Source organism: Ahaetulla prasina, chromosome 2, assembly GCF_028640845.1.
Source record: "Ahaetulla prasina isolate Xishuangbanna chromosome 2, ASM2864084v1, whole genome shotgun sequence".
Classification (NCBI taxonomy): domain Eukaryota; kingdom Metazoa; phylum Chordata; class Lepidosauria; order Squamata; family Colubridae; genus Ahaetulla; species Ahaetulla prasina.
The window spans coordinates 37,306,946-37,329,961 of record NC_080540.1 but is presented as its reverse complement, the minus strand read 5'-3'; the positions used below and the strand labels follow the sequence as shown (position 1 = coordinate 37,329,961).

The 23,016-nt window shown below is 41.2% G+C and overlaps 1 protein-coding gene across 2 annotated transcripts in view; it reads left to right on the top strand.

Annotated features, from left to right (window-relative positions):
- PRICKLE2 (prickle planar cell polarity protein 2) overlaps positions 1–23,016 on the top strand; it is a 395,258-nt gene that overhangs the window by 225,818 nt on the left and 146,424 nt on the right. Inside the window, exon 1 of one of the 2 annotated variants that reach the window (XM_058168999.1) lies at positions 1,711–2,488. The exons of the other annotated variant lie outside the window; for it this stretch is intronic. The gene's annotated coding sequence lies outside the window, so the exon portion shown is untranslated. Of the gene's footprint in view, positions 1–1,710; positions 2,489–23,016 lie in introns of those variants that run through there. 2 annotated transcript variants of the gene reach the window in all.

The following is a 23,016-nucleotide window of genomic DNA, read 5'->3' as shown; positions in this document are numbered from 1 at the left end:
AAGTCTTGGGGGAATTCAGTGCCTCCTTTTTCCCCCCTCCGCATAGAGAATCACTACTGAAAAGAAGGCCAGTGTGCAAGACTTCTATTTACCTGTTGTCCCTACCTGCGAGACAATGAATTAATAGCCACTTAATAAAAACACTGACCACATTTGTACAGAATGTGTAAAGTGAATTAGCCTGTTTTCTGGGCTCAAGCAAAACATTGAATCATAAATTAACCCAATAGGCACACTCTACCCAAGACTCTTAAGCACAAAAATAAAATTGTATTTCAAGTGAATGCAGATACACGTTTTGCAAATGTGTGCCTGCATAGGAAAAGCACGCGGATGCAAATGCACCCAGGTTTGTCCAACCACAGTTTTGAATGATGCTGAATCCTTATACCTTTCTGAGCCTGAAATCTAAAACCCTGCAGGGTTGGAGAGCAGGATGTTTGAAGGATAGTCTCCCTCCATACGGACTGCCAAGGACCCTGAGACAACAACAACTGCCGTTCTGCCCACAACCTGCTTTGCAAAGGGCAACTAATTGGCAAACAAGGGACTGACCTGCCCCATCCTTTGGGCTGTAGAAGCTCAACCAGCTGGCCTAATTGATGTGCATCCTAGCTCTTTCTCTCTCCCTTCCCCATTCTTTGACAAAAGATTTTAAATACACACACACACAGTGTGTATGTATATTATATATGTAGGTTTTGGCATATTCGGGTCTTTTCCCATGTAAGGTTGAGAGTATTTTGACAAGGTCTCACTCATCATCTTCAGGCTGGTGCTTTCGGCTTCGTGCTGCATATACATACATACACATACACACATACATACATACCTTCCTCATTCTTTGACAAAAGGTTTTAAATACACACACAGTGTGTGTATGTGTGTGTGTATATATATGTGTATATATATATATATGCATATACATACATATACATATACACATACATACATACATACATACCTTCCCCATTCTTTGACAAAAGGTTTTCAATACACACACTGAGTGTGTGTGTATATGTATGTGTGTGTATATATACATATACACATACATACATACACATAAACACATACATACATACACCGGTGTGTGTATATGTGTGTGTGTGTGTGTGTGTATCTCTCTCTCTATATATAAATATATATATATGTATGTATGTATGTATGTAGGTCTTGCCATATTCGGGTCTTTTCCCATGTAAGGTTGAGAGTATCTTGGCCACGTTTCGACGAGGTCTCACTCATGCACGCACACACACGTGTGTATTTATATATATATGTATATCTATCTATCTAATCTCTCTCTCTCTATATATATATACACATACATACATCTACATACATCTACGTCTCTCTCTCTCTGTGTGTATTCTCTTTCCAGTTTTACCTTCACTGTTTCCCCGCCCCCCTTTCCGCTACCTCCTCGACCGGCCCGGCCAACGCGGCGGCGGGGGAAAGCGTGAAGGGCCGGCGGAGAGGAGCGGGCGTTAACACCGACCGGAAAAAAAAAGGACAACCTGATTTGCATGTCAATATATACCCGAGGCGCTTGGCCAGCCAATTCGCTGAACTGCCCGAACGCGCTTTTTGACTCGCTGACATCACGCGGGCTCATTAGCATGCAGGCGAGGCGAGCTCTGCATCGGCGAGGGTTCTGAGACCTGGCGCGCGAGCAGCAGAGTCCGCCCGCCCGCTTGGCCGCCCGCAGCCCGCGAGCCCGCCCCGGGCCCTTTTTTGGAGGAGGCTGCTTGAGTTGCTCCGATTCGGCGAGGGAGGGAGGGGCTCCACACTTGGACCCAGCCTCGCTGGCTGGCTGGCTGGCTGGCTGGGGCGGTCATTCGCTATAATCCAAACCGGACTCCTTGGGATCGCTGGAAGAGGCGGCCGATTTGTAGGAAAAGCAGGAGCGGAGCGGGCGAGAGGGAGAGAGAGAGAGAGAGATACCCCAAGCCCAGCTCGGATCCTGGGGAAAAACGATGCTGGGCTCTGGAGCCGAGGCGCGGACTCCCTCGCCTCCACCGCCCCGCTGACGGCAGATTCCCCCCACCCCACCCGCTTCCAAGCCACCCTATGCTTTCGGTGTGTGTGTGTGTGGTTTTTTAATGTGCGTGCGTGCCTGCCTCCCGAGAGGCTTTTTTTTTTTTTTTGACAAGAAGCCTGCTGTTGTTGCTCATTTCGAGAAAATCTGCCGCTAGCGAATCCGAGCCTTCTTGCAAGAACAGAGAGAGAGCGAGAGCGAGAGATTTCTGAGAGAGAGAGAGGAACGAGATACTTAATAAGGCTGCGCTTTTTTCTGGGGCTTTGCGAGCAAGTCCCCCCCCCCGCCCCGGAAGAAAAGTAAAAGTCAGTTTGAAGAAAAAAGAAAAAAAGAAAGTCATCCTCCTCCTCATCGTTTTAAAACAAGACAGAGAAAGGAAATAATTCGTGGGATTGTAGAGAGGAAACATCCTGACACGTCGGGAGTTTGGAGCGACCGGGGAACGGACAGGTAAGGGGGATCGCTGCCGTTTTCGGGGAGTTCGGGTTCTGAGGTTGGAGAAGCTTCGCGGTCGTAGGATAGGAGCGAGTCACGTGACAAATTGGGGTTTTTGAACTTCTCCGACCGACCGGTCCTTAATTCGGAAGCACGGCCCGTTTCGGAAGGGAGCTTCGGATTCTCCGTGGTCGAGGATGGATCCCGCGTGAAGCGGGGCGAGGCACTGCTGAGCTCTCTCTTCGTCTCTTACCAGCGCCAGCTCGGCTGTTGAGACCCTTGAGTGGCAAACCGGAGTTTTCCTAGGACGAGCAAGGGTTGAATTGTATTTATTTATTTGTTTTTTTGCCAAGTGCGTGGCAGGATGCCCAATGTGCAGAAATAACCCCTTATAGCAGCTTCCCTCCCTCTCGGGATATGCTAGGGTGGTCTGGGCTAGCTGTACTGACTGGCATTTGCCATCATCCTTCATCCCGGGAGGCACCAGGCTGGAAAAGATTCGGTTGCATGTTTGTGGGTGAGACCGTGGGTATACGTGGGTGTGTTCTGGCTTCATCTAATCTGTTCACTTTAATTTTCTGAAAGAGTTCCTCCTCGGAAATGTTTTAGTGATTTTAGAGTCACTCGGGTAGTGATTTTATATTTATACAGCTAAGTAACGAGCCCTGTGGCGGTTGGTGGTGATGGACGATCGTTTTCCTGAATGGTCAGCTATGTTCTCTAGAGTCACTGAAGCTTAGGGAGTTGTTTTTTTCCCCTCCAGTGGTTTGTTTTTCATGCCTTTTCTCCCTCGGGGTCAGTTTACCCAGACTGGTTTTTGGGAGTGTATTGGAAATCAACTCCCATCATTTGGGTTCTGGAAGGTGTGAAGATGCCAATTAGCCTAGCTTGAAAAGCGCTCCTTCCTAGTACTTGTTTTGTGGTAGTGTCATTTTTTTTTAATCCAGTTGTTCCTTGTTAGTGGTCTGTCTTGAATTTATCCTGCTCTTTTTTAATGATATTTCACATTCCGCGGAGCGGTGCCCGAGGAGAGAAAATCAGGATATCTCATGCCAAGAGTTAAATGGGTGATCAGAGATAGTCATGTAGCTTTTCCGCTGAAGGAGAAAAGTCTGTGCATGTTTTATCTGGTTATTGAAGGATGGTTTTCCATTATCTTCTTGTCATGAGCTTGGGGCAAATCAACAGAGTAATTTCCATTTGCTCCCGGTGATGTGGGAGCTGTATCAAAACTGTTCTTCCGCTGAATATATTTACAACCCTGCTCATCATAAGGGACAACACATTTTCAAATAAGTAACTATACTTAAAAGACTGAAGCTTTTTGATATTCCTGATCAGGAACCCTCACAAACATTTTATAACTTTTTGTTAATCTTAAGTATCCGGAAGGTCTAAATGCACAATCTTCCACTATCTTGCACATAAAGATTGTTACTTGTGGTGGTGGTTTTAAAATCAAGAATAGCTCTGAGGCTGTGGGAGGCAGTAGGGAGGGAGTGGGGGGTCGGTCATTGCAAAACAATTTCCGAGAAGAATTGCCAGAGCAAACATTCGGAATGGAATGTCTAAGACAGTAAAACAATTTGGAGGAAGGGAAGTAATGCTGGGAACAATTGCAGGGTGATAGGAAAGGCATCTGATGTTAAAGGTAAAGGTTCCCCTCGCACATATGTGCTAGTTGTTCCTGACTCCAGGGGGCGGTGCTCTAAAAGCTTTTCTACAATTTGTCATTGTTTAAATGCAACATGGCTTCCAAACAAGAGTTTTATGTCTGGTTCTAATTCAAGAATCTCCCTCATCTCATCCTCTGAAGTGCCAAACATAGGTGATGGGGCACTGGGAACCTCATTGCTTTGGGGATCCGAAGTCTGCTGCTTGCGCCAGGGTAGTCCAGTGAGGTACCACTGCTGTTGTGTGCAATTTTTTAATTTTTTATTTTTAAACAAACATACATAAAAACATAACACCATCTTCAATTACAAACAGTGTGTCGGTTGGTTACAAGCCTTTTGTGCATTTTCACCATATTCATAGTTTGTAGTTTACCTAATTTCACATTTTATCAATCTCGTATATATCCAAATATTTTTATTCTCATTGATCATTTACTTAACTATGGCTATTTCTTCTCTCACTTCATACAAAATGTTCTAAAATATAAATTAACTTATATTGTATCACTCATTTCATCATCCTGAATCAATCCCATAATAATATATCTTTGTTTTATTTTGTATATTTCCACAATTCTTGTATTATAAAGACCCCTACCAAACTTCATTACCATATTTTTTTGTCTAACCATTGATAAAATAAGTCCCATATCTTATAATATTGTTGAACTCCCAACTTGTTTTCCTTCTCCCTTTAGTATCTGTGCACTTTTAAAGCTTGCTATCTATTTTTTTTTTACCTCCAGTTCTCTTCCTTGATAGCAGATTTAGCTATGCACCAGCTTTGAAAATGTTAAGTGTCTGCATGCTAGACATATAGATGGACTCCAGTTAGGTTTAAAACAAAACAGGAATCTGGGAGATGAATCATTCATTCATGGGAAGGGCAAATGGCTCTTGTTTATTTAGCGACCAAGGACCTTTATTGAGTTGGAATGCTATCTTGCTGAATCTAGGAAAGTAGGATTTAAAAATGTGCAATCTCCCCTACCCCCGCCAGGATTGTAAGCCTTTCAGAGCACACTCATGCTACACAAATTGCTTTGGAAATAAGGTATATCCAAAGGTCTATTACTTCTTAACTTTCCTTCCTCCCCCTCCCCCATCTGCCGCCAATTCTGCTCCCCTGCAAAAAAAAAAAAAAAAGTGCGCTTAAATGCTATCATCTGCTCAGGGCACATGGTGGTGTGGTTTGCATTGCTGGTAGATCTATGACAGCTCCTGTGAAGTTGTTTGAGGTTCCGTTTTACAGCCTTCCCATATGAAATTTAGCCTTCGGAACCCAAACCTGGCATAAGATTATGAGAAGAGTTAAAAGGAAGATACACAGAATCACAGTCTGATAGATAGATAGACAGGGAGGCTGGCAAATAGATAGTTCCCCTTTGTACTGAAGAGCTATGCTAACTTCACACCCAACTTCATTGGTGGCACTGGGAACACTTTGTAAGTTTGCAGTGTTTAAGGTATCTCGTTTAAAGGGTGTCCTCTTGAAACTTGGAGAGCAGGCTGAACCATCTCCCACCACATCTGTCATGTCCCATCACCTCCATTTGCCAAAGTTACCCTTGCATGTAGGCACAAGAAACAAAAATACAGGGTTGGGTTGGAGAGCATCATTAAGATGCCTTTTGTTTTACGAGATGCAGCCGTGGTTGCAGGCTCTGTTATGACACTGCTTTTGAAGCTGTCTGGCAGAGACCTGCTAAGTAGGACATTCCTTCCTGTTCCCAGCTGTGAACCCAATCAGACCCTCATTTCCCAACAGCAGTAGTGCTTTCCAGCCTCCCCCCTTCTCTCCTGCCCCCACACAATTTTCACATTATAACTGCAGAGGATACTGCTTTCAAATCTTGCTATATCTGACTTAAGACCAAATGTAAAGGAATTTAACTAGACATTTTCTGGCTTTCACATCTGATTTGGAGAAAAGCTTTCAATGCTACAGCCAAAGTCTTATTGTTTCCTTGGTCCCTGGACAATTGGCTCTACTGTAAAAAATGTGAAGGAATTAAACTGAGATAACCACAAGTATTATAGGGAATGCAACAAAAAAGGAAAGCACTAAGTAATCATGTCTAATTAGAAGTCCAACTGAGGTCCATTGTATGGAAAAGAACTCCACATTTTGTTCTGATGATTTTGGCTCATAAGGTCAAAATCCATTTGTTTATTTAATAATAAATAACTTAGATACCGAGTCATGGAATATAGCAGAGATAACCTATGTGTCAGATATTTTGAATTTCAGCTTCCTTAGACTCCAGTCAGTAATTCCATTGGCCAAGGATCATGGGTGTTATAATCTTAATGAGGTTCTGCAGCTTGCTTATGTTTGCCATGTAGCAGTGCCTATACATGTAAGATCAAGATGTCCTTGAATTCTGAACAGTATTTTTGGCAACAGTGTGGAAGTGGCTTTCAAGCGTCCATATATAACAGCAGGTAAAATTCATTACAAATTGTGTATTTTCTCAGAAGGAAGATCTCTGTTTTTGAAAAGTCTGGAAAATGAAAGAGGTTCTTTTCAGTTAACTAAGAATACAATATTAGAAGCAAATATTTTCTCCCTCTACAGTCTCCCTTTATTGGGGATAATATTAAACTCCAGGTCATCTGCCATTCCAGTTAATATAGCATAAAAATAATTCATTGACACTGAACTATAGCCAAAATAGAGACATTTGACAGGACTTCAGCAGCTAGTGTTAATTGGGTTTGGGAAAGCCACGTCAGTGAGAGACAGGTTGAAATCTTGTAGGAAGATAATTGGATGCTGTTGGACCACTCATGTTTCCTTAGGATGAGCTTCTTCCTATGATAATAAAATGGGCAAATCTAGGATTAATGCGTTCTGAAGGTCATTAAGTTACCTCTACTATTCTAACTAGTATTCATACAGCCAAGAATTAGCAGTAAAAGAGTCAGAATAAAAATTATAACAAGAGAGAAAAGGCAAATTGCAAATTATAGTAGCAGCCAGAGACAATGTAAGTCAGAACACTTTTTAATGCATTTTTAAGCAATGATTAATTGTTGCAGGTCGAAAACCTAGCCTGGGCAATAATTTTTAAAATGTCAAATCTCTCATTTCCCTTCACTATATAACACCATAGCCTGGGCAATCAACTATAGAATTGGGCCTGTGATCTTTGCAATTAGGTGAGCAAATTTTTCTTTCATGAAACAGAGACGTACATCAACGATTGCAGTGCTTCTGGTAAATGCTGTGAGGTGAGCTGGCCCCTAAAATATATAACCCTTTTCTTCCAACTGTTTCTTAGTCTCTTTTACTCTCTCATCACTATCTGCAAATCTATTTGAAGCTGACCTTGTTTGGCAGCAAACCTTTTGGGGCAATGCACAATTTTGAAAGCAACTTGCAGGTGTCATCTGGCTTGCTTTCTCACAAAACAACAATTATGGGGAGTGCAGTTTTTAGCAACAAACTGATTAGATAGTTCTGGCTTGCTTCTTTAGTCTGCCAGATTTGATTACCTTGTTCTGAACATGCTCTCTCTCTCCCCCCCCCCTCTCTCTCTCTCACACACACACACACATGTGTACACACACACAAACAAAAAACACATTTATATGTTAATATACATAACTCCTTCAAATTTGATTACCTTGTTCTGCACACACACACACACACACACACATTTATATGTTAACATACATAAGTGTGTTTGTGTATCTAAAATAAAGAAGGGAATAATTATAAAGGAGTTGGAAGGTAGCAAGAAAAGTATAGTGTTTTGCATCTATAATTAATATATCCACTAAAAATAGATTTTCTAAAAGTTGGTCATTTAACAGTGAAATAATTTCAAGTATGTATAAACTACCTTTTATTCTATGAGATACTATTTTACTATTGCCAGTTGCCATATAATTTTAGACCAGCTTTTAATTGCATATTAGTTTTTATCTTTCCGAGAATAAGTTATAATGCTCTCTCTCAACCCAACCCACCTCACCAGGTCATTGTTGTGAAAAAAATAAGGGAGAAGTGTGTTGGATATGTTTGCTTTCTTGAGTTATTTGTAAAAATAATAAAGGCAGGAAGCAAATAATAAACAAACAAACAAATAAATACCAGGCTGCAATAAAAAAGGTCTCAGATTTTCATTTGGACCTTCAAACGGTGATTAAAAAAAAGAGTACCATGTGAGGTACATAATGATTACATTTAATTACACCCATTCCTGATTTTCCAAAATGTTTGAATAGCTAAACGCTGCCACCAAAGATGATAGTGAATTTCTTTTTGTATACAGTTTGTTCACCAGCATTTCTTTAGTTACTGAACTATGTATCTGATTAAGCATAATAGAGGTTAAATGCCATCTGTGTACAACCTTTAATTATTTTCTCTTTGGCTGAAACTGATTTTGTAGGTTTAGCATGCCAGATTAAAACGCATTTAGCTCTCCCAGTGTGGGAATATAAATCCTTTTCTGAGATTGCTGTGACTCCCTTGATAGTATATTTGCAGTCATGTGAAAAAAGTCAGTGCATCTTCTTTGAGTTCTGTGATTTTATATATCAGAACATAGTAAAAAACCATACGGTCCTCACAATTCTTAAAAGGAGGTAACGACAATGCATGATATAAACATATGGCATACACCATGTCATCATTTATTTTGCAAAAAGAAAGCCAAAATGGAGAAGCCGTCTACGAAAAACTAAGTACATCTTATGATTCCATGGCTTGTAGAACCACCTTTAGCAGGAATAACTTGATTAGATTAACAGAGTTGGAAGGGACCTTGTAGATCAGTGATGGTGAACCTTTTACACACCGAGTGCCCAAACTGCATGCATGTATCCCCAAACTGAAAGGTGTATGTGCATACATGGACATGCGTGCATGTGCAGACATGCGCAGACTGTCAAGCCCCAGTCCAGGGCTCGACATACCTGGGGGGGAAGCAGTTGCAGCGATCTACGAGGACAACTGGGAAGGTGGTGGGAGGCCATTTCGGGCGGCGGACGACAGGCTAGCTCTATGCGGGCAGTGACCGTCAGCCAGCGCTTTCAGAGAGGCTTCCGGCTCCCAGCATGGCTGGGCGCTTACTGATGATATCACGAAGAGCCAGAGAGCTGCATTGGGCGGGAGTTACAAAGAAGCAACGACCAGCTGGGAGGGGGGTGGTTTCGGCTGTCGGATGGTGGCTTAGCCAGGAGCAGAAGAATAAATAACGCTGAGAGGCAAATGCTCTCAGCACTGACTTTGAACCAACCACTCGTCGTGTGCTGCGGTCCAGCTGTGTAGTGGCTAATAAAGCTTAGCAAACCACCTTCGGATGCTGGTCTTTTGTGTGGCCACACAGGCCTGGAGCAGACATGTGCAAACATGCACATGCACGGAGATGTGCAAACATATACATGCACGGAGATGTGCAAATATGCACATGGACGGAAATGCACACATGCACAGCAGAGACCCGAAGACCAGCTGGCTGGTGGGAGGCGGGCATCAGTGCAGTGCAGCAAGAGGTAAGATTTTTTTTTCTTTCGTGAGCTTCTGTTTCATCGTTTTCAGGGAAATAGAAGTTCACAAAAGGAATGCCATAGAGATCTGACCTGAGGCAACGGCACGCGTGCCAACAGAGAGGGCTCTGCGTGCCACCTCTGGTACACGTGCCAGAGGTTCGCCATCACAGTTGTAGGTCATTTAGTCCAACCCCCCGCCCAAGCAGGGGACGGTACACCATTTCTGACAAATGGCAGTCCAATCTCTTCTTGATGAAGCTCCCACAGCTTCTGAAGGCAAGCTGTTCCATTGGTTAGTTGTTCTTGAAGTAATCATTTTCTGTATGACTTTATCAGTCTCTCGCATCATAGTGGAGTCACGTGATAAAGTCACGTGAAAAAGTAAGAGAAGCCTCTTTACCATGCTTAGTTTTCTCCATTTTGGCTTTTATTTTTCTAAAATAAATAACAATATGGTATAATATATCATGTGCTATTATTGTTCATCTGAGGTTGTATTTACCTATTTTTAAGAATTGCTAAGGACCAGATGATTTTTACTATATCCTGACATGTAAAACCATAGTACTGAAGGAGGTTCTCTTACTTTTTCACATGACTTTCACATGTGTAGACCATAACAGCTCAACTATAGTAGAGATCAATCTTTCATAGTTTTAAGTTGCAAGTCAGTCAGTATCCATTGTTCAATTTCTGTTGAAGACATACATCAGGAGTGTCAAACTCATGCACTGGCCACGCCCACCCATTTTAGCAAAGGGAGAAAAAGTCATGATACATTATGTGACGACAACATGACGACATGAGTTGACACCCCTGACCTCCATAGTCACTTGGCTGAAATGGACAATCATAGAAATAAAATAAAATAATAGAAGTAAAGAAATTCCATTTTCAATGTTGCAGTGAAATGAACCAGCTTGTAAAACATTTTTCTTGATGTTAACTAAAAGACTACTGAAATTCTTCCATGTTGTCGGTTTACAGTTGTTGTACAGTTCTTGGAATTACGTCAGTTTACTATTCCCCAGTCCTTAAACTGAGGATACCATATTTATTTGCATGAAAAGACAAAGCCTAAAATGTGATTGGGGACAGGTATTTCAAGAGTCTGCTATTTCTATATGTAATCGTTTTTTACTGGGATCATCTTGGGAAGAGATTATGTGTTGTGTGTTCTAATGTGTGTATGATGTGAATTGCATACTTGGGTCATGTGATGCAAAATGTCACAAGGTCCTTGGCAGAGTGATATCATGGCACTATGCAGATATCATGTTGACACTGTTGTAGCTTTTTGAGGATATCTCCAACATCCTGCCATTTGGGTCTAAATAGTGGTTTAACTTGAAATTATTCTAATTCTAATTTGGGTTAGACTTTTACCTGCACGGTTGAATACTTTCAAGAAATGTTCCTACCCCTTTAAGTTTATCTTTCAAGGTTTCTTTTAAAGCATTATCTTTATTGCATCTCCAACAAAATGCTGTTCAGACAGTCCTTTTCCATATAAAAATAATGGAATCCAATAAATTTCGAATATTTTTTGTTTTATAAATCTTAATTTGAGGCCCATTAACATTCTAGCTATAAAACTTAAGATATTCTTCCATTGTCTAGACAATATAGGAACCTCTAATTTATTATCCCACACTTTTCTTAAAACATCAGCTTTTCAAATTGATTTATTGATATCTATAAAAACTAGTAGTAGGTTTTTTTTAGTTTTAAGGCTGTTCTAGTTAGTATCTCAGGGATGTCAGAAGCTGAAAATGTTGCTTGTCCAAACAATATTGTTAACAAATGTAGTATTTGTAAGGGCAGCCATTTTATTACATCCAAACAATATTGTTAACAAATGTAATCATTTTATTACATCTGTTAGATGATAACATCTTTATTTCTGACTAATCTTTAAAGACTTTGCTTAGTCAGCAGTTTGCTTTTTCATGGGTTATCCAACAAAATAAGAACAAGATATTTAACTGGAACAGAAGGGAGTTGTCTTAATCCCTGTGAGTTTTGAATTATTGCGTCCAAAAAAGATTCTGTAGAGTTATTTGCTTTAAACAATCCAATCATTAATAAGGGGAAATTGTAGAATAAATATTCAACAAGTGGAAAACTTTTTCCAGTCTACAAATCAGATCCTTTTGCTCTTCTACTGGTAAGATTCCAGATTTCAGACTTTCTGGGGGGTAAGTCTTTCTTTTAAAAAGTCATTAAATGAAGCTGGAGATTTCACATTGGTTTAATTGTATTAATAGATACAGTTGATTTTGGGGGTGGGTGGGTAGAGTGGGTATTATGCCAGTTGAGGCTGCAAGTATTAGACAAATATTCCAATTACAAATACTAGCTGGACTAAGTTGTAAAAAAAGATCAAATGGACCTCAGTTTTGTTAACATGGTTGAAAGGCTAAAAATATTAAAAGATTCCTTGTCTCTTATACTTAAGGAACCTTTAGACTTCATCAAATCAGTGTAAAGGCATTTGTATCCAAAGAGCTGGCTCAGAGATCATCCAACAATTATTGCTTATATCATTAAATGCATTTCTTCAACTTCAGCTGATTATTGTAAGTAGTGTCAGAGCTCTTCATCTCCCGTGGAGCTGTGATTTACTGCCACCTAAGCAAATAAGGTCCCAATAAACATCATACCTCTCCTTATTCCTAATGAAATATTTAAGCATATTTCCCCAATGAATGAGAATTGAAATCTTTCTGATCTGAACTCTCTTGATCAGATCAAAAGAGGTCCAGTTTCTTGATCATAAGCTCAAAATGTTAAAGCTGTAATTGCCACTGTTAATAATAATCACTAAACATGTAACATTATCACTCCCAATCAACAGTGTGTATATATATATATATAAATATGAATACTATAAAAATAAATACATATGCAATACAGGTACAGACTAAATAACCTACTTGCAGATGCTAGAGAAATCTGCAATAATCTTTTGGCTGGCTTTATTCGGCTAGCACACAGAGCCTAGATAACATGTCAGGAATAACAGATTGCTTATCTGATTTTTTTTTAAAAAAAAATATGAAAATCCTCTGAAAATCCAGAAAATAAGAAAAATATGGCAACAGGTATCTCTCTATAAAATATGTAGTAGCCTGAACAAGCATATCTCCGGGATGGTTTAATTGGTTTTTCTGCACAACTGCAGAGGGTTAGCCCAGATCAGAGTTTTTGAACTTTTTCAGTTGTTTTTTTAAAGAACCCTTGATTGAAAGTCAAAGCTCTGGTAATAGAAAATGGGCTGCATTTGACTGAACTTACTTTTCCTTCCTTAGTGTGTCTCAGGAACCGTGGGATTCTACGGAGCAGGGTTGGTAAAAGCCTTAGATCATTTTTGTGTATCCTTCCAACTCTAGAATTCAACGTTTATGTGATTCACTGTGAGAGAACAGGGCCAACTGTTTCAGCAGCTCCAGAGCCTCAAGGAAAAATGCATTCATTAAAAGGCAAATTATTAAATCTGCCATCTAAGGAAACAGATGGCAGGACGTCAAAGATGCTCAGGAAAATGCTTTCCAGTTGGGCAGAAATAAAACAGTATGGCAACAGGATAATTCAAGGCAGAGTTACGGGTTCCTATATTTTAAAGTTTGGTTTTATTTTTTTACTTAATTCATTTCTGATTCTTTACAGCCAAACAATCCAGCATTGTTGCTGTTCATGGAAGTTTTGGGGCAAGACAATTTGACATAAGTTTCCCTAGAATGGCCTTCATTCAATTCAACTGGAAATTATCAGAGGAGCCAGCCCTGGTGCAGGATATTTAACCTTAACCAGAAGTCAGGCATGACCATCCAAATTCTTCCTTCAGTGCTGAGGAATTCAGTGTCAAAGCAAAAAGCTATACTGGAAAGATATCTGGGAGTTTGAAAGAGGTCTCTTAAACATTAAAATGCAATGCACTCTAGATGGGGCTGCCCTTGAAAAGTATCCAGAAGCTTTAATTGGTTCCAAATGCAGCAGCCCTCATGGTTTTGTGCAAGTCTAGATTTGTACACGTGTCACCTGTCTTGCTGGTGACATTGCTTGGTCCAATTCAAGGTGCTAGTTGTCAACTTTAAAGCACTACATGGCTTGAGACTAGGTTATTTGCAGGACAATTTTCCCCCCAGTTACATCTACCTGACCCACCTGAGCCAGAGAGGCAGTGGGAACAAGAAAAAATAAACTTCTCTGTGGTGGCTCCCTCCCTGAAGAACATCATCCTTGTGGAAATATGATTGGCCCCACCTTGATATTCTTTTGAAGACAAGGTTTTGCTAATGGACGTGTGGACCCGAGAATGGTATGAAGTCCATCAAGTGATTTGTTTGATTATTTTTTTTTGCCAGGAGAGTGCAGGTTTATTGTGTTTTGTATTTAGGGTTTTATTTCTGTAAGCTATCTGGAGTCACAGTGAGTGAGTTGGACAGCTGTACGCATTTTATAGATAAAAAAACAAGCAAAAAAATACTATACTTTCTCAAACCCTAGCCCTGTGATGGCGAACCTATGGCATACATGCCACAGGTGGTACACGGAGCCATATCGGTGGGCACATGAATGTTGCCCTAGCTTAGCTCCGGTGCACATGCATACGCCAGGCAGCTGATTTCTGCCAGGCCCACTAGAAGTCTGGAAACGGGTCATTTCCGGCCTCTGGAGGACCTCAAGAATGCCTCTAGAGCCTGCGGAGGGCGAAAAATGGGCCTACTGGGCCCACTGTGCCATCGAATGCCAAAATTGGGGGGAGTGGGGACAGGGCACACTGAATTATGGGTGTGGGTAACAACCCCTCTGTGCTCCCCCCACTTTTGGCACGTGATGGCAAAAAGGTTAGCCATCACTGCCCTAGCCCATTTGTAGCCTTATTCAGATTTTGCAAAGAAGGTAAGGTAACAATCGTTCCAGAAACAATTTTGCGGTAGAAAATTGCCTTACTTCAAGTAGAGATAAAAACTAATTTGTTATTGGCTATTAACATTTTTTCCCCAAACTCCTGATCTTGAGATTCTGAGAAGGGAAAATCTCCCTGTAAGATGTTTCTCAATTAGCCACTTTTCTAAGACCCAAAGTCTACAAATGTAGGAATTTCAAAAGTTGCAATGTTTAGCATATTATCCTCATTTGGAGACACAAAAATACTTCAGAGTTTCATTAAGAAGCAATAATTTAGCAATTTGGCAGATGCAGAATGTTTTTGTGCTACCTTTTCTGTATCATCATATTTCTATACCAAAGTTTTATTTCTTAAAAAAGAGATTTAAAAAAATGAAACTCTCTCTAGGTAATTCAGTGGAGCAGAAAGTCTCCAAGACAGCAATAATTTACAATGCATGCATGAAAAATAGAACTAAAACATCTGTAATATAAACACAAAAAAATAAATAGGGTACAAGCAGAAGATATGTTTTCACGATCAGCTATAAAAAAGCATTCTAAACAATATTGGAAGTGAAGAGCAGATGATTATTTATTCCATCACCATCTTTACCACACTTCACAATTAATCATTTAGCTGGACACGATTCTATTTTTTATTTTCAAAAATATTTCTGGGGTTTATGAGCTCCAAATGTTTTTTTTATTGATGAATACGATAATTTATAATAAATATAAAAACATAGATATTAAGACCATAATTTAATACATGCCAACTTTCCATAAAAAAACACAAGAAGCTTTAAAAAGAAAAAAAGTCAAGTTAGTTGACTTTAGGGCCAAGGAGCCTGAGGGTTGACAAGAGGTACATTGAACCCTTGGGTACCTCAATAGCTCTGTGTGGTTTAGACATTAAATTTAGTTACTGCCAACCTTGTAATAAGAAAGGAACATTTTATTGGCAATAAACATAGTTTGCAATACATGTAGATTAAGCCAATCCCCACTGTCTCCAGATAGGGCCGAGAAAAATTCCTGTCTATAGCCTGGAAAGCTGCTACCAGGGAGAACAAATAAAGTACTCAGCCAGATGGACAATTGGCCTGGTTTAACATAAGCCAGTGTCTTGTGTTTCAGCATCCCACTCAACAGTTTATTTCCTGTGACTTGCAAGTCACAGGAACATAACCCAGTTGGAATAGTCATTGGCTCATAGTTTGCTTATTCAAAGGGCTTCATGAGTTTTCTGGATTTAATATAGCTCTTGGACAGCGTTTCGCATCTGATGCAGAACAGTTATGAGTTTCTGTATTTCATTTCCATGACAGACCAATGAGGAAGGCCAATCAAGAATTTACAGTTTACATTATATAGATAATGCATTCTGAGATTTAAATGCAGTTCTTTACTTCCAGATGTGCAGGACTTTAGTTCCTGTAATCCCCCAGCCAGCATGTACAAATATTAAAAAACAGGCATTTTCAGCTGGCAGGGTGCATACTCTAAAAGAAATAATGACAGAAAAGAATAAACAAAGAAGAAAGGGGAGGGAGGGAAGTATTTAAAAAAAAAATTAACATGAATCTTTTTTTATTCAAAAAGTTTTTATTAGTCAAAAAAGGTTTATACAAATACATATCAGGTATGGTAAATTTTCATTTTTCTTATCTAAAATAAGAATTTTACTCAAATTTTTTAACACATACAACAGCCATAAGGCAAGCAGGTGACACGAAGTAGCTAAGTTTGCAAATTTTAAATACGTAATAAAGAAGAGTCAAGAATAAACAGAATATCGTACAAAAGAGAATAAGGAAAACCAACACAATCCCAAATATCTTTATCACTTCCTAGTTTTGGATCTCAGAACTCTGGGTTCAGCCTGACCCAACTCCAGGGCCGCAACAGCGGCAGCCGCTTCAGCCCCATGATCTATAACCTCCCCTTCTTCAATTCCTGGGTCATCTGATTCCAGGAAGGCTTTGTGTTCCTCCACATAGGCCGTAGCCTCCGCAATTGTACTGATTTTTTTCGTAATGCCCTCCCGGAAAATCATCAATCCCTCTGGCATCAGCCATCTGAAGCCCACTCCGTTCTGGTACAATTTGCTTGACAAAAAATAATATTTCTTTCTATTTCACGTACCTGTCTGGGAATCTGCCTCAGAATGGCTATCTCCTGCCCCTGTAAATCAGTGCCCCACTCCTATGTTTTCTAAGAATTTCATCTCGCCTCTTCTCACAAATTTGACATGAACCTCTCTGGGAACTGCATGCGTGCATATTGTAATTAACTCTATAAACTCGATCCACATCCCAATTCATGAAATCAACACCTCTCCCAAGAAATTCTCCCAACAATTTAGTCACAACATCTCTCAAGTCTTCTTGGTCCACTTCTTCCAAATTTTGAAACCTAAGGAAATAAGACATTTTATCCATCTGTAGTCCAAGCACAGCATTGCCTGTCGTCTCCTCTCTTTTCTGCACTGCCCGCATCTCACCCTCCAAACCTTCCACTTTCTGCTTGTTTTCTGCTGAAACTTGTTGAGTATCCTTTAAATCCTTTTGGATAGTCACAATTTCTGCTCTTATTTCATCCAATTTCTTGTCCATATTAGATAACTTTTCCAAAATTCTCCATCTCTCCAGCAGTTGGTCTCTGACCTTTGCCATTAAGGAAAAAAATACAAAATCCTCAGGCAGGCACAGTATCCTTGTAATTTCCTCCGGATCCACCAGGGGCACTCACAGGAGCAACGAGTCCAGAGTACAGTTAGTCAACCAGGAAGTCAAGGGAAGTGATGTCATCAAAATTCTCATAGTGAAGGCGGAAGCTGGACGCCACCACTGTTCCCCAGAAGGAGGGGGCCTCAAACCTTCCCTCCTAAATTTCTCCATCACCTCTTCTCTCCAGAGCTCCACAAAACCGTAATCTTCTTATTTTAAGTTCTCCTCTCTCCAGAATAACTCGTGCTCCTTCCAACCGCAGGGGAGAAAACCCCCGCACCGGAGCAGTCCACCACGCCACCGATATTCCCTTCCCTTCTCCTCCTCAATTCTTCTCCGTGCCCTGTTCACCACCAGGCTGCTGCAGTTATAAATCCAATGCCCCGGTGTCACCGGGCACAGCGGCCCAGGCGACGACCAAAATAATGGCCGCGGCCTGTGGCCTCCGAACCCCGCCGAGCCTAGGACGCGCCAGCATCGGTCCCCACAGTCCTGTATGTCGGCTGGGAGACCCCTGGCGAGCCGTCCGTGCGGCAGGTGTCCTTTTCGGACCACCTGGCCCCTGAGGGCCTCGGCGGCGGCCGGATTCGGGCGCTGGAGGCAGGAGAAGCCTTCCAGACGTCCGTTGCCGCTGGATACCGGAAGTCGTCTCCGAAAATTAACATGAATCTTTATTCCCTGTTTTGGAATAGACTTCCAGTAGCAGATCTGCTATATTGAGATTAAAAACAGGCCTCCTATTGCATTTACCTTTTCTGAGTCTTTACCCTTTGGATATACGTATGCCTTCATTTGAGATGAGCACATTCGAACAAAGGATAATTATTATAATAATCTTTATAAATCTGTCAAGAGGGCAAGGGCTACTGCTGCCCCGATTTTGAAACAACTGGCCAGCCTCATCTCCATAAGTAGTATAACTATGGGAAACACTTTCCCCCCCCAAAAACTGGAACTTACTTTAATGAATCTCCTTTCTTTCAAGTTTCTGTATTTCTAATATGAAATAGTGGATAGGTTGTCCTCAGTGTATGACCACAATTGGACCAGAATTTCTGTTGCTAAACAAGGTGATTGTTGAATGAGTTGCACCTGATCTTTTTTTTAACCACAGTTGTTAAGCAAATCATTGCATTTGTTAAGCGAAACATGAGGTTGTTAAGGGAATCTTGCTTCTCCCATTGACTTCACTTATCGGAAACCGGCTGAGAAGTTGCAGTTGGTGATCACATGACCCCAGGATGCTGCAACCATCATAAATACATGATTTATTTATTTATTTATTAAATTTTTATACCGCCCTTCTCCCGAGGGACTCAGGGCGGTGTACAGCCAAAAGATAAAAAATATAAAAAATATACAATTAAAACAACAATTTAAAACCGAGCAAATTAGAAAAAATGGCCAATATTAAAAATTTAAAATTTAAAATTCCAAACCCTAAAATGATGATAAAACCCCAGTTGAAAATTTAAAAATATTAGGCCAGTCCCGCTTGAATAAATAAGTGTGTTTTCAGCTCACGGCGAAAGGTCCGAAGATCAGGCCCTTGACGTAATCCAGGGGGAAGTTCGTTCCAGAGCGTAGGAGCTCCCACTGAGAAGGCCCTGCCCCTGGGGGCCGCCAGCCGACCTTGTTTGGCGGACGGCACCCTGAGAAGACCCTCTCTGTGTGAGCGTATGGGTCGGTGGGAGGCATAAGGTAACAGCAGGCGGTCCCGTAAGTACCCGGGTCCTAAGCCATGGAGCGCTTCGAAGGTGGTGACCAGGATCTTAAAGCGCACCCGAAAGACTACAGGAAGCCAGTGCAAGCCGCACAGGATTGGTGTTACATGGGAGCAACGAGTTGCTCCCACTATTACCCGCGCAGCTGCATTCTGGACTAGCTGCAGCCTCCGGGTGCACTTCAAGGGCAGCCCCATGTAGAGAGCATTGCAATAATCCAAACGGGAAGTGACAAGAGCGTGAGTGACCGTGCATAAGGCATCCCGGTCAAGGAAGGGGCGCAACTGGCGGACCAAGCATACTTGGTAAAAAGCCCTCCTGGAGACGGCCGCCAAATGATTGTCAAACGACAGCCGCCCATCCAGGAGGACGCCCAAGTTGCGCACCCTTTCCATTGGGGCCAATAACTCGCCCCCGACAGCCAGCCGCAGCTGCAGCTGGCTGTACCGGGGTGCCGGCATCCACAGCCACTCCGTCTTGGAGGGATTGAGCTTGAGTCTGTTTCTCCCCATCCAGACCCGTACGGCTTCCAGACACCGGGACAGCACTTCGACAGCTTCGTTGGGGTGATCCGGGGTGGAAAAGTACAGCTGCGTATCATCAGCGTACAGGTGGTAACTCACCCCGAAACCACTGATGACCTCACCCAACGACTTCATGTAGATGTTGAACAGGAGAGGCGAGAGAATCGACCCTTGCGGCACCCCACAAGTGAGGCGCCTCGCGGTCGATCTCTGCCCCCCTGTCAACACCGTCTGCGACCGGTTGGAGAGATAGGAGGAGAACCACCGATAAACGGTGCCTCCCACTCCTAAACCCCCCAACCAGTGCAGCAAGATACCATGGTCGATGGTATCGAACGCCGCTGAGAGATCTAATAGGACCAGGGCAGAGGAACAACCCCTATCCCTGGCCCTCCAGAGGTCATCCACCAACGCGACCAAAGCTGTCTCTGTGCTATGACCGGGCCGGAAACCGGACTGGAACGGGTCTAGATAGACAGCTTCATCCAGGTACTGGGGAAGCTGCCATGCAACCACACTCTCTACAACCTTCGCCACAAAGCGAAGGTTGGAGACTGGACGGTAATTACCCAAAATAGCTGGATCCAGGGAAGGCTTGGATGGTTGCTAAGCGCCTGAATTTTGATCACATGACAGTGGAGATGGTGGCCTCTGGTGGCTCAGACTGCTAAGACAGTCTGTTATTAACAGCAGCTGCTTGCAATTACTGCAGGTTCAAGTCCCACCAGGCCCAAGGTTGACTCAGCCTTCCATTCTTTATAAGGTAGGTAAAATGAGGACCCAGATTGTTGGGGGCAATAAGCTGACTTTGTATATAATATAAAAATGGATGAAGACTATTGCTTGACACAGTGTAAGCCGCCCTGAGTCTTTGGAGAAGGGTGGGATATAAATGCAAATAAAAAAAAAGATGCTGCGACAGTCGTAAATGTGAGGACTGCTCATAAGTCATTTTTTTCAGAGCTGTTGTAATTTCAAACAATCACTAAACAAATGGTTGTAAGCCGAGGACTATCACAGATGGGCGGCAAATAAATTTAATAAATAAATAAAATATGCTTTTTTTATTTCTTTTTGTCACAACAGTATACACAAACAATTGTCATAGATAAAACAACATATTTTGAAGAAAATATACACATATATGTAAAAAAATATGCATCAACTATATCAATTTGATATGATGAAGGGAACAATAGGACAGGAACGGTAGGCACTTTTGTGCTCTTATGCACGCCCCGGAACTAGCATTACACTATGAATCCATTTTGCACTTACGTATAATCTATTGATTTTTTTTTTGTTTATTCTTCAGTTAGTTCTGGTATCGGTTGATGATGGATTAGTACGTACATGTTTATTATTGTGCGTTATAAACTGTATAAACCATTACCATGAGAAAGTATTTTGGGCTGCAAAAGACATAGCAATAGCACTTAGACTTATGCACCACTTCATAGTGCTTTTATAGCCCTCTCTAAGCAGTTTACAGAGTCAGCATATTGCCCCCAACAATCTGGATCCTCATTTTACTGACCTCGGAAGGATGGAAGCCTGAGTCAACCCTTAGCCTGGTGAGAATTGAACTGCTGGCAGTGGGCGGAGTTAGCCTGCAATACTGCATTCTAACCACTGTGCCAGCACAGTCATGGTGTATTACTTTATGCCTGTATGACATAGCCCTGTTTTCACCCATCACTTCAGGAGAAATGTTATCTCAAGAGATGCTGGTAAATTGGTATATAATTATCGAAACAAGCGGGATTCAGCAGATAAGAATCTGAAGACGCACTTGCATGAAGCAACCAAGCCCAAATAAATTAGAAGTCAATCCCATGGTGGACCTGGGGCTTTCAGAAGGGAATTTGCTAAGGTTAGCTTGTTTTGGGCTCTTGTGACATTAAATAGTAAAAAGTCTAGTAAGGCAATCCTGTTTGGCAGAATTCAAAATCTTGAGATCAGACTGCCTTGTTGCTGTTTTGGGAGTTCTTGGCACTGCGTGTTCTCCGGGCAGACTGCCACATCCCACAGACTCTCTGGCAGCTGAGCAGGACCCATTCCTGATGCCTCAGATCCTTTCATTCATATCAATCCCTAAAGGAACGACTTTGTGTATGCTGTTTTGTGGCCACCGCATGATACTTGGCCTCAGTCTAGCATGGTAATCCTTTCAAGTAAACACAGGTTCATTAGAATCCAATTCTCCTAGCTGGTTCTGCTATGAATCTTTTATAGAATCTATTGTGTGCAGAATTACATTTTCTTTATGCAGGTGGCAATTTTCTTGCAACCTTGGCGGCTTTTCTGGATATAACATTATCTTCAAGGGCAGGTTTGTCTGTACAACCTAACTAATGAGTTTTTAATGAATCTTCACAAGTTGTCTAACCCAAGTAGAGTGGTGACATGAAATGTGATTTTTTTCAGTGATAGTCAGTTTCTCTGGCTTTTTAAAAATATGTTTTGGGTGAGGACATTGTTACATGTATTTATGACTATTATGATTCACTTGTTTCTGAAATTTGGCGCCTTGAACTATCACTGTTTTACAAAATGAAAACTGAAGTCGTGGTACAAAAGATGGAACTTTCTCATCTGTAAGATAAATCCAATTACCTAGGATTGCCTTGGAGGGGAAAAAATAACAAAAAATACAATCGGAACAGCATTTGTCTTTGTGCTTTCTCATATCAGTTACTTGGATATGCAGCTCCAAAAATTGTGATTATGACCAGAATAGAAGTTAGATTTGATTTGATCTGATCTCATATTAAAGTTAAATGTACAGAAGTTATGATGATGGGTATTTAGTAGGGTGTTTAACAAGTTTCCCCCTCTTTCCCATTAAACATTTCATGTTGTCAATAACTTTTGAGGTCATTTGCAAGGCTGTTAAAGTGCACATTCCATAGAGCTTTAATTTTCTAGATAGATTTGGTCAGATTTTTATCTATAAATTAGGCGTTCAGACATGAGGTGCTACTCCGGAGAAAGCACTTGTCTCTTGCTATCACTTACAGAATGCTTACAAAAAACAAGTTACAGAAAAGAAATTCCTCTTCCTAAGATCTCAGTGGATGAATATATGAAAAGCACATAAAATGGCCCAGACTTATTAGAAGACCTGAATCATGGTAAATGCTACAGCTGCTGACGCGTCTAAATTTACAATTATTTAGATTTTTTTTAAAATCAACATTTTGTCTTCAAATCAGGAAAAGAAAGATATTACTATTTACGTACTAATAGAGAAAAATCCTCACTCATCTGGATCATACACTAATGGTTGATAGAGATAACTGAATTGATTAGAAAAGAGAGTAATTGCTTTGCTACGCAAATATGTTCTCCTATTCTGTTACAAAATTGAAGCTTTTTTGGGATGGATCAACATTATCATTCATCTTCTGATTAAGGACACGTTCCCAACTTTTTCCTTTAATTTACTTCTGTCCCCAACTGACCCCCCTCCAAAAAAACAAAACAACCCCA